Source organism: Dermacentor andersoni, chromosome 10 (genome assembly GCF_023375885.2).
Source record: "Dermacentor andersoni chromosome 10, qqDerAnde1_hic_scaffold, whole genome shotgun sequence".
Lineage (NCBI taxonomy): Eukaryota > Metazoa > Arthropoda > Arachnida > Ixodida > Ixodidae > Dermacentor > Dermacentor andersoni.
Window position 1 is genome coordinate 282501 of NC_092823.1, and position 9760 is coordinate 292260.

The 9760-nt window shown below is 62.2% G+C and overlaps 1 non-coding gene across 1 annotated transcript; it reads right to left on the reverse strand.

Annotated features, from left to right (window-relative positions):
- Positions 1-755: 755 nt before the first annotated feature.
- LOC126525574 (small subunit ribosomal RNA) lies at positions 756-2570 on the reverse strand. The gene has a single exon (XR_007598242.1). It is a non-coding gene; the product is annotated as a small subunit ribosomal RNA (ribosomal RNA).
- Positions 2571-9760: the final 7190 nt, after the last annotated feature.

Sequence of the window (9760 nt, forward strand, 5' to 3'; positions counted from 1 at the left end):
TCGGCGGCGGGCGAATAGCCTGCAGACGTCGTCGCATTAAACCGCGATCTCGACACCTCGCGCGTCACGAGCAGGAGCCGACCGGCAGCCTCCGGCCCTTTCGGACTCGGTGGCATTTGCCGCGGAGGACGGGAGAGCACTTTAGGCCACGGTTCCTTCCGTACTTGGCAGCCGCACCCTCATACCGACAGTTCCATGACCGACCGAGCGCCACACCGTTCCTTTAGTACTTGGGCGGCAACAAAGTCGGGTCGTTACTCCATACTCGCCGCAGGAAGCGACCGGCAGCCGCCAGCCTTTTCAGACTCGGCAGCGTTTGCCGCGGAGGACGGGAGAGCGCTCGCACCACGGTTCCGTGTGTACTAAGCGGCAGCGGCATTAGCTCTCGACCGTCAGTTCCTTGACCGACCGCACGCTTCGCCGTTCCCCTCGTACTGGGCAAAGCAGCAGGTCGGGTCGTCTTACTCCCATTCCGCGCAAGAGCGCCAAAGCGGACAGAAAGCCCACCCAGTGTGCGTTACGCCGTTGCTACCCGCGGGCGCGGCCAAGCCAACCGTCCAAGGTTGCAGCCGGCGTCCACTGGGCGCAACAAATTTGGCACGGGGCGCCCCTCAAAATTCAGGCAGTCCCCGGCATGTTCGGGTATAGCCGTCCCCGCGTCCAAGCGGGGCCAGCGGCGGAAAGCGTCGGGCGCAGCGAGCTGCTTCACCCACACGGGGTAGAAACAATGGCGCTCGCCACCCTTCACAATCCGGTAATGATCCTTCCGCAGGTTCACCTACGGAAACCTTGTTACGACTTTTACTTCCTCTAAATGATCAAGTTTGGTCATCTTTCCAACAGACCGGCGCAACCGAAAGGCCGCGCCGGACATCGGTCCGAAGACCTCACTAAATCATTCAATCGGTAGTAGCGACGGGCGGTGTGTACAAAGGGCAGGGACGTAATCAACGCGAGCTTATGACTCGCGCTTACTGGGAATTCCTCGTTCAAGGGGAACAATTGCAAGCCCCTATCCCAATCACGAAAGAAGTTCCACGGGTTACCCAGTCTTTTCAGACAGGGATAAAGACACGCTGCTTCCTTCAGTGTAGCGCGCGTGCGGCCCCGGACATCTAAGGGCATCACAGACCTGTTATTGCTCTGTTTCGTGCGGCTAGGAGCCGCTTGTCCCTCTAAGAAGGTTGTAAGGTGCTGGGAACCCCGCACCTATTTAATAGGCTAGAGTCTCGTTCGTTATCGGAATTAACCAGACAAATCGCTCCACCAACTAAGAACGGCCATGCACCACCATCCACCGAATCAAGAAAGAGCTCTCAATCTGTCAATCCTCCCAGTGTCCGGGCCGGGTAAGTTTTCCCGTGTTGAGTCAAATTAAGCCGCAGGCTCCACTCCTGGTGGTGCCCTTCCGTCAATTCCTTTAAGTTTCAGCTTTGCAACCATACTTCCCCCGGAACCCAAACACTTTGGTTTCCCGGAAGCTGCCCGCCGAGTCATTTGAGTAACTCAGGCGGATCGCTGGTTGGCATCGTTTATGGTCAGAACTAGGGCGGTATCTGATCGCCTTCGAACCTCTGACTTTCGTTCTTGATCAAAGAAAACATTCTTGGCAAATGCTTTCGCAGTAGTTCGTCTTGCGACGGTCCAAGAATTTCACCTCTAGCGCCGCAATACGAATGCCCCCGTCTGTCCCTCTTAATCATTACCTCGTATTCCAAAAACCAACAGAACAGAAACGAGGTCTTGTTCTATTATTCCATGCAAGTTTATTCAGGCGACTCGCCTGCGTTGAGCACTCTAATTTTTTCAAAGTAAAAGCACCGGCCTTCTCGAGGCACACAATGAAGTGCACCAAGAAAGGACCGGCATGATGTTCAGTCCGAGCCGTCGCATCGGGTAGATGCACTACTCGTCTGGAACTGAGATCCAACTAAGAGCTTTTTAACCGCAGCAGCTTTAGTATACGCTATTGGAGCTGGAATTACCGCGGCTGCTGGCACCAGACTTGCCCTCCAATTGATCCTCGTTAAAGGATTTAGAGTGTACTCATTTCAATTACGGGGCCTCAAAAGAGTCCCGTATTGTTATTTTTCGTCACTACCTCCCCGTGCCGGGAGTGGGTAATTTGCGCGCCTGCTGCCTTCCTTGGATGTGGTAGCCGTTTCTCAGGCTCCCTCTCCGGAATCGAACCCTGATTCTCCGTTACCCGTAACAACCATGGTAAGCAAGTAACCTACCATCGAAAGTTGATAAGGCAGACACTTGAAAGAAACGTCGCCGGCTCGTGGCCATGCGATCAGCACAAAGTTATCCAGAGTCACCACACAATACGGGCCGAAACCCGATCGATCTTGGTCTAATAAAAGCACCCGTCGCCCAAAGGGCTTCAGGCTCACTGCATGTATTAGCTCTAGAATTGCCACAGTTATCCAAGTAGGAAGAAACGATCTAAGGAACCATAACTGATTTAATGAGCCATTCGCGGTTTCGCCTTATTTCGGCATGAACTTAGACATGCATGGCTTAATCTTTGAGACAAGCATATGATTACTGGCAGGATCAACCAGGTAATCGTTCAACTGCGCGTCCAGCCTTTCAAGCAGGCCGGACGCCGTTTTTGCGATGCCGAGGCCACCTTCAGGCGCCCCAACACGCTTCGTTCTCGCAAAGGGTAGCACTTTGCACAGTCCGAGACGACGGCGTTCGAGCTCGCTACGGCGCCCTCCCCGCAGGGCCGGGTATCGCCACGCGGCAAGAAGCACGCAACATTCTCGATAGACCGGTTGTGTCGACTCGATCGCGGCTTGCGGTTTCTCTCGAGCCCGCAGCACTGGTGGACCGACCGACACTTGCAACGTAGCCGAGACGGCAAAGCCGCTAGGCGACGGGTCACGCCCGCGCCTTCGGCGCTTTCGTATTTGATTCGTCCGAGGACGATGCGGAACACACTTCGATATCGTGGAAAAAGCGTCGTCCGACAACCAGCCCCTAACGCATCAAGCGGATGAGGCTGCAGACGTCAGCTGTGGGATCCACGGGAGCGATACCGGGGACACGCTTGACGGGCACGAAGCCCGCCGCATATCAAACACCCAGGTCGCTTTGGGGGCGACTGCTCTCTGGGACCCCCATATAATAGCAGCGATAAGTACCCAGACCTCCATGGGGCCGTACTCGTGCCACTTTCGACGAGCGTTTGGCGAAAATCGTGCCGCCTCGTAACGCCGCGAGCAAGATTGAAAGCTTACGTCGGCAGCACAATGCCGAAGTCGTGAAAGCGCAGCGCGTCCACCGAATGCGCGAACGGCAATTTCTCGCTAATGGCCAGTACGGTTTCCTGCACAATTGCCTTTCTGTCGCCCTACGGGGCCCCCGGCCGATCGATTCGAGGCACGCTAGCACGGCCCCTTCGCCATTTCCGAGCACGCGTGCGAACAGTGCGGGCGGCGTGCTCGACGCCCCGGCTGACGTCGTTTCGGACTTTGTCTCTTCGCGTGCTCGCGGCAACGCCGCGGCCAACGACGACGTCTGCGCGGTTCTTTGCCGGTTCCCGGCGTGCTATAGTGCAGCCCTCTGCAGGGCGACACCGGCTCCGTCGTGTCCGTGCGGCGGCTTGTACGCAAAAGTTGCGCCAAAGGCGTCGCGCTCGCGCCGCCCCGGCACACGCGGTTTCGGACTTTGTCTCTTCCAGCGCTCGCGTAGTCGTGGGCATGATTGTCGACGTCGGAACGGTGCGCGGACTACGCCACGAGCACGCGCAAGCCGAAAATCGCACTACGGTACAATGTCGGCCGGGGCCGTACGGCCCCTTACAGTAGCAGCGATAAGTGCCCAGACCTCCATGGGGCCGTACTCGTGCGACGCGGCGGCGTACTGCGCCGAGCCGAGCGCCAATATTTGGCTTTTGCAGGGCGGATTCGAGCTCTGGCGATCGCCGCGGTACCGCCGCTCACCGATTCAAGGCACGCTAGCGCGGCCCCTTCGCCATTTCCGAGCACGCGTGCGAACAGTGCGGGCGGCGTGCTCGACGCCCCGGCTGACGTCGTTTCGGACTTTGTCTCTTCGCGTGCTCGCGGCAACGCCGCGGCCAACGACGACGTCTGCGCGGTTCTTTGCCGGTTCCCGGCGTGCTATAGTGCAGCCCTCTGCAGGGCGACACCGGCTCCGTCGTGTCCGTGCGGCGGCTTGTACGCAAAAGTTGCGCCAAAGGCGTCGCGCTCGCGCCGCCCCGGCACACGCGGTTTCGGACTTTGTCTCTTCCAGCGCTCGCGTAGTCGTGGGCACGATTGTCGACGTCGGAACGGTGCGCGGACTACGCCACGAGCACGCGCAAGCCGAAAATCGCACTACGGTACAATGTCGGCCGGGGCCGTACGGCCCCTTACAGTAGCAGCGATAAGTGCCCAGACCTCCATGGGGCCGTACTCGTGCGACGCGGCGGCGTACTGCGCCGAGCCGAGCGCCAATATTTGGCTTTTGTAGGGCGGATTCGAGCTCTGGCGATCGCCGCGGTACCGCCGCTCACCGATTCAAGGCACGCTAGCGCGGCCCCTTCGCCATTTCCGAGCACGCGTGCGAACAGTGCGGGCGGCGTGCTCGACGCCCCGGCTGACGTCGTTTCGGACTTTGTCTCTTCGCGTGCTCGCGGCAACGCCGCGGCCAACGACGACGTCTGCGCGGTTCTTTGCCGGTTCCCGGCGTGCTATAGTGCAGCCCTCTGCAGGGCGACACCGGCTCCGTCGTGTCCGTGCGGCGGCTTGTACGCAAAAGTTGCGCCAAAGGCGTCGCGCTCGCGCCGCCCCGGCACACGCGGTTTCGGACTTTGTCTCTTCCAGCGCTCGCGTAGTCGTGGGCACGATTGTCGACGTCGGAACGGTGCGCGGACTACGCCACGAGCACGCGCAAGCCGAAAATCGCACTACGGTACAATGTCGGCCGGGGCCGTACGGCCCCTTACAGTAGCAGCGATAAGTGCCCAGACCTCCATGGGGCCGTACTCGTGCGACGCGGCGGCGTACTGCGCCGAGCCGAGCGCCAATATTTGGCTTTTGCAGGGCGGATTCGAGCTCTGGCGATCGCCGCGGTACCGCCGCTCACCGATTCAAGGCACGCTAGCGCGGCCCCTTCGCCATTTCCGAGCACGCGTGCGAACAGTGCGGGCGGCGTGCTCGACGCCCCGGCTGACGTCCTTTCGGACTTTGTCTCTTCGCGTGCTCGCGGCAACGCCGCGGCCAACGACGACGTCTGCGCGGTTCTTTGCCGGTTCCCGGCGTGCTATAGTGCAGCCCTCTGCAGGGCGACACCGGCTCCGTCGTGTCCGTGCGGCGGCTTGTACGCAAAAGTTGCGCCAAAGGCGTCGCGCTTGCGCCGCCCCGGCACACGCGGTTTCGGACTTTGTCTCTTCCAGCGCTCGCGTAGTCGTGGGCACGATTGTCGACGTCGGAACGGTGCGCGGACTACGCCACGAGCAGGCGCAAGCCGAAAATCGCACTACGGTACAATGTCGGCCGGGGCCGTACGGCCCCTTACAGTAGCAGCGATAAGTGCCCAGACCTCCATGGGGCCGTACTCGTGCGACGCGGCGGCGTACTGCGCCGAGCCGAGCGCCAATATTTGGCTTTTGCAGGGCGGATTCGAGCTCTGGCGATCGCCGCGGTACCGCCGCTCACCGATTCAAGGCACGCTAGCGCGGCCCCTTCGCCATTTCCGAGCACGCGTGCGAACAGTGCGGGCGGCGTGCTCGACGCCCCGGCTGACGTCGTTTCCGACTTTGTCTCTTCGCGTGCTCGCGGCAACGCCGCGGCCAACGACGACGTCTGCGCGGTTCTTTGCCGGTTCCCGGCGTGCTATAGTGCAGCCCTCTGCAGGGCGACACCGGCTCCGTCGTGTCCGTGCGGCGGCTTGTACGCAAAAGTTGCGCCAAAGGCGTCGCGCTCGCGCCGCCCCGGCACACGCGGTTTCGGACTTTGTCTCTTCCAGCGCTCGCGTAGTCGTGGGCACGATTGTCGACGTCGGAACGGTGCGCGGACTACGCCACGAGCACGCGCAAGCCGAAAATCGCACTACGGTACAATGTCGGCCGGGGCCGTACGGCCCCTTACAGTAGCAGCGATAAGTGCCCAGACCTCCATGGGGCCGTACTCGTGCGACGCGGCGGCGTACTGCGCCGAGCCGAGCGCCAATATTTGGCTTTTGCAGGGCGGATTCGAGCTCTGGCGATCGCCGCGGTACCGCCGCTCACCGATTCAAGGCACGCTAGCGCGGCCCCTTCGCCATTTCCGAGCACGCGTGCGAACAGTGCGGGCGGCGTGCTCGACGCCCCGGCTGACGTCCTTTCGGACTTTGTCTCTTCGCGTGCTCGCGGCAACGCCGCGGCCAACGACGACGTCTGCGCGGTTCTTTGCCGGTTCCCGGCGTGCTATAGTGCAGCCCTCTGCAGGGCGACACCGGCTCCGTCGTGTCCGTGCGGCGGCTTGTACGCAAAAGTTGCGCCAAAGGCGTCGCGCTTGCGCCGCCCCGGCACACGCGGTTTCGGACTTTGTCTCTTCCAGCGCTCGCGTAGTCGTGGGCACGATTGTCGACGTCGGAACGGTGCGCGGACTACGCCACGAGCACGCGCAAGCCGAAAATCGCACTACGGTACAATGTCGGCCGGGGCCGTACGGCCCCTTACAGTAGCAGCGATAAGTGCCCAGACCTCCATGGGGCCGTACTCGTGCGACGCGGCGGCGTACTGCGCCGAGCCGAGCGCCAATATTTGGCTTTTGCAGGGCGGATTCGAGCTCTGGCGATCGCCGCGGTACCGCCGCTCACCGATTCAAGGCACGCTAGCGCGGCCCCTTCGCCATTTCCGAGCACGCGTGCGAACAGTGCGGGCGGCGTGCTCGACGCCCCGGCTGACGTCCTTTCGGACTTTGTCTCTTCGCGTGCTCGCGGCAACGCCGCGGCCAACGACGACGTCTGCGCGGTTCTTTGCCGGTTCCCGGCGTGCTATAGTGCAGCCCTCTGCAGGGCGACACCGGCTCCGTCGTGTCCGTGCGGCGGCTTGTACGCAAAAGTTGCGCCAAAGGCGTCGCGCTCGCGCCGCCCCGGCACACGCGGTTTCGGACTTTGTCTCTCCCAGCGCTCGCGTAGTCGTGGGCACGATTGTCGACGTCGGAACGGTGCGCGGACTACGCCACGAGCACGCGCAAGCCGAAAATCGCACTACGGTACAATGTCGGCCGGGGCCGTACGGCCCCTTACAGTAGCAGCGATAAGTGCCCAGACCTCCATGGGGCCATACTCGTGCGACGCGGCGGCGTACTGCGCCGAGCCGAGCGCCAATATTTGGCTTTTGCAGGGCGGATTCGAGCTCTGGCGATCGCCGCGGTACCGCCGCTCACCGATTCAAGGCACGCTAGCGCGGCCCCTTCGCCATTTCCGAGCACGCGTGCGAACAGTGCGGGCGGCGTGCTCGACGCCCCGGCTGACGTCCTTTCGGACTTTGTCTCTTCGCGTGCTCGCGGCAACGCCGCGGCCAACGACGACGTCTGCGCGGTTCTTTGCCGGTTCCCGGCGTGCTATAGTGCAGCCCTCTGCAGGGTGACACCGGCTCCGTCGTGTCCGTGCGGCGGCTTGTACGCAAAAGTTGCGTCAAAGGCGTCGCGCTCGCGCCGCCCCGGCACACGCGGTTTCGGACTTTGTCTCTTCCAGCGCTCGCAACCATGTCGGGGCCGACGCCGACGACTGCGTGGTGTTTCAACGATTGCCGGCGTGACACAATGCAGCGGCGTGCGGGATGCCAGCGATTCCGTCGTGTCCGTGCGGCGGCTTGTACGCAAAAGTTGCGCCAAAGGCGTCGCGCTCGCGCCGCCCCGGCACACGCGGTTTCGGACTTTGTCTCTTCCAGCGCTCGCGTAGTCGTGGGCACGATTGTCGACGTCGGAACGGTGCGCGGACTACGCCACGAGCACGCGCAAGCCGAAAATCGCACTACGGTACAATGTCGGCCGGGGCCGTACGGCCCCTTACAGTAGCAGCGATAAGTGCCCAGACCTCCATGGGGCCGTACTCGTGCGACGCGGCGGCGTACTGCGCCGAGCCGAGCGCCAATATTTGGCTTTTGCAGGGCGGATTCGAGCTCTGGCGATCGCCGCGGTACCGCCGCTCACCGATTCAAGGCACGCTAGCGCGGCCCCTTCGCCATTTCCGAGCACGCGTGCGAACAGTGCGGGCGGCGTGCTCGACGCCCCGGCTGACGTCCTTTCGGACTTTGTCTCTTCGCGTGCTCGCGGCAACGCCGCGGCCAACGACGACGTCTGCGCGGTTCTTTGCCGGTTCCCGGCGTGCTATAGTGCAGCCCTCTGCAGGGTGACACCGGCTCCGTCGTGTCCGTGCGGCGGCTTGTACGCAAAAGTTGCGTCAAAGGCGTCGCGCTCGCGCCGCCCCGGCACACGCGGTTTCGGACTTTGTCTCTTCCAGCGCTCGCAACCATGTCGGGGCCGACGCCGACGACTGCGTGGTGTTTCAACGATTGCCGGCGTGACACAATGCAGCGGCGTGCGGGATGCCAGCGATTCCGTCGTGTCCGTGCGGCGGCTTGTACGCAAAAGTTGCGCCAAAGGCGTCGCGCTCGCGCCGCCCCGGCACACGCGGTTTCGGACTTTGTCTCTTCCAGCGCTCGCGTAGTCGTGGGCACGATTGTCGACGTCGGAACGGTGCGCGGACTACGCCACGAGCACGCGCAAGCCGAAAATCGCACTACGGTACAATGTCGGCCGGGGCCGTACGGCCCCTTACAGTAGCAGCGATAAGTGCCCAGACCTCCATGGGGCCGTACTCGTGCGACGCGGCGGCGTACTGCGCCGAGCCGAGCGCCAATATTTGGCTTTTGCAGGGCGGATTCGAGCTCTGGCGATCGCCGCGGTACCGCCGCTCACCGATTCAAGGCACGCTAGCGCGGCCCCTTCGCCATTTCCGAGCACGCGTGCGAACAGTGCGGGCGGCGTGCTCGACGCCCCGGCTGACGTCCTTTCGGACTTTGTCTCTTCGCGTGCTCGCGGCAACGCCGCGGCCAACGACGACGTCTGCGCGGTTCTTTGCCGGTTCCCGGCGTGCTATAGTGCAGCCCTCTGCAGGGTGACACCGGCTCCGTCGTGTCCGTGCGGCGGCTTGTACGCAAAAGTTGCGTCAAAGGCGTCGCGCTCGCGCCGCCCCGGCACACGCGGTTTCGGACTTTGTCTCTTCCAGCGCTCGCAACCATGTCGGGGCCGACGCCGACGACTGCGTGGTGTTTCAACGATTGCCGGCGTGACACAATGCAGCTGCGTGCGGGATGCCAGCGATTCCGTCGTGGCGGTGCGGCGGCTTGTACGCAAAAGTTGCGTCAAAGGCGTCGCGCTCGCACCGCCCCGGCACACGTGGTTTCGGACTTTGTCTCTTCGAGCGCTCGCAGCGATGTCGAGGCGATCGCTTACGTCTGCACGGTTTCCGGTGTGCTACAATGCAGCAGTCTGCCGCACTACACCTCTTGGTTGCCGAGGCCAGCACGGCAATTTACTGAAGCGAGCGCATTGCGCCCAGGCGGCAGCGGACTTTGTGCTTTCGGGAGTGCTCTTGCTGTAAAATTTGAACGGCTGCAGCTGCGCGAAGCAAGTGTACCTATTTTCACTCTCTCTCTGTCTGCCTTTGAGGCGACTGTAATTTCACTTTAAACGCAACTGGAGGCGGGAGCAACCTGATGAGAGTAGGTGGACTTCGGTACATGTTGTAATTTAGA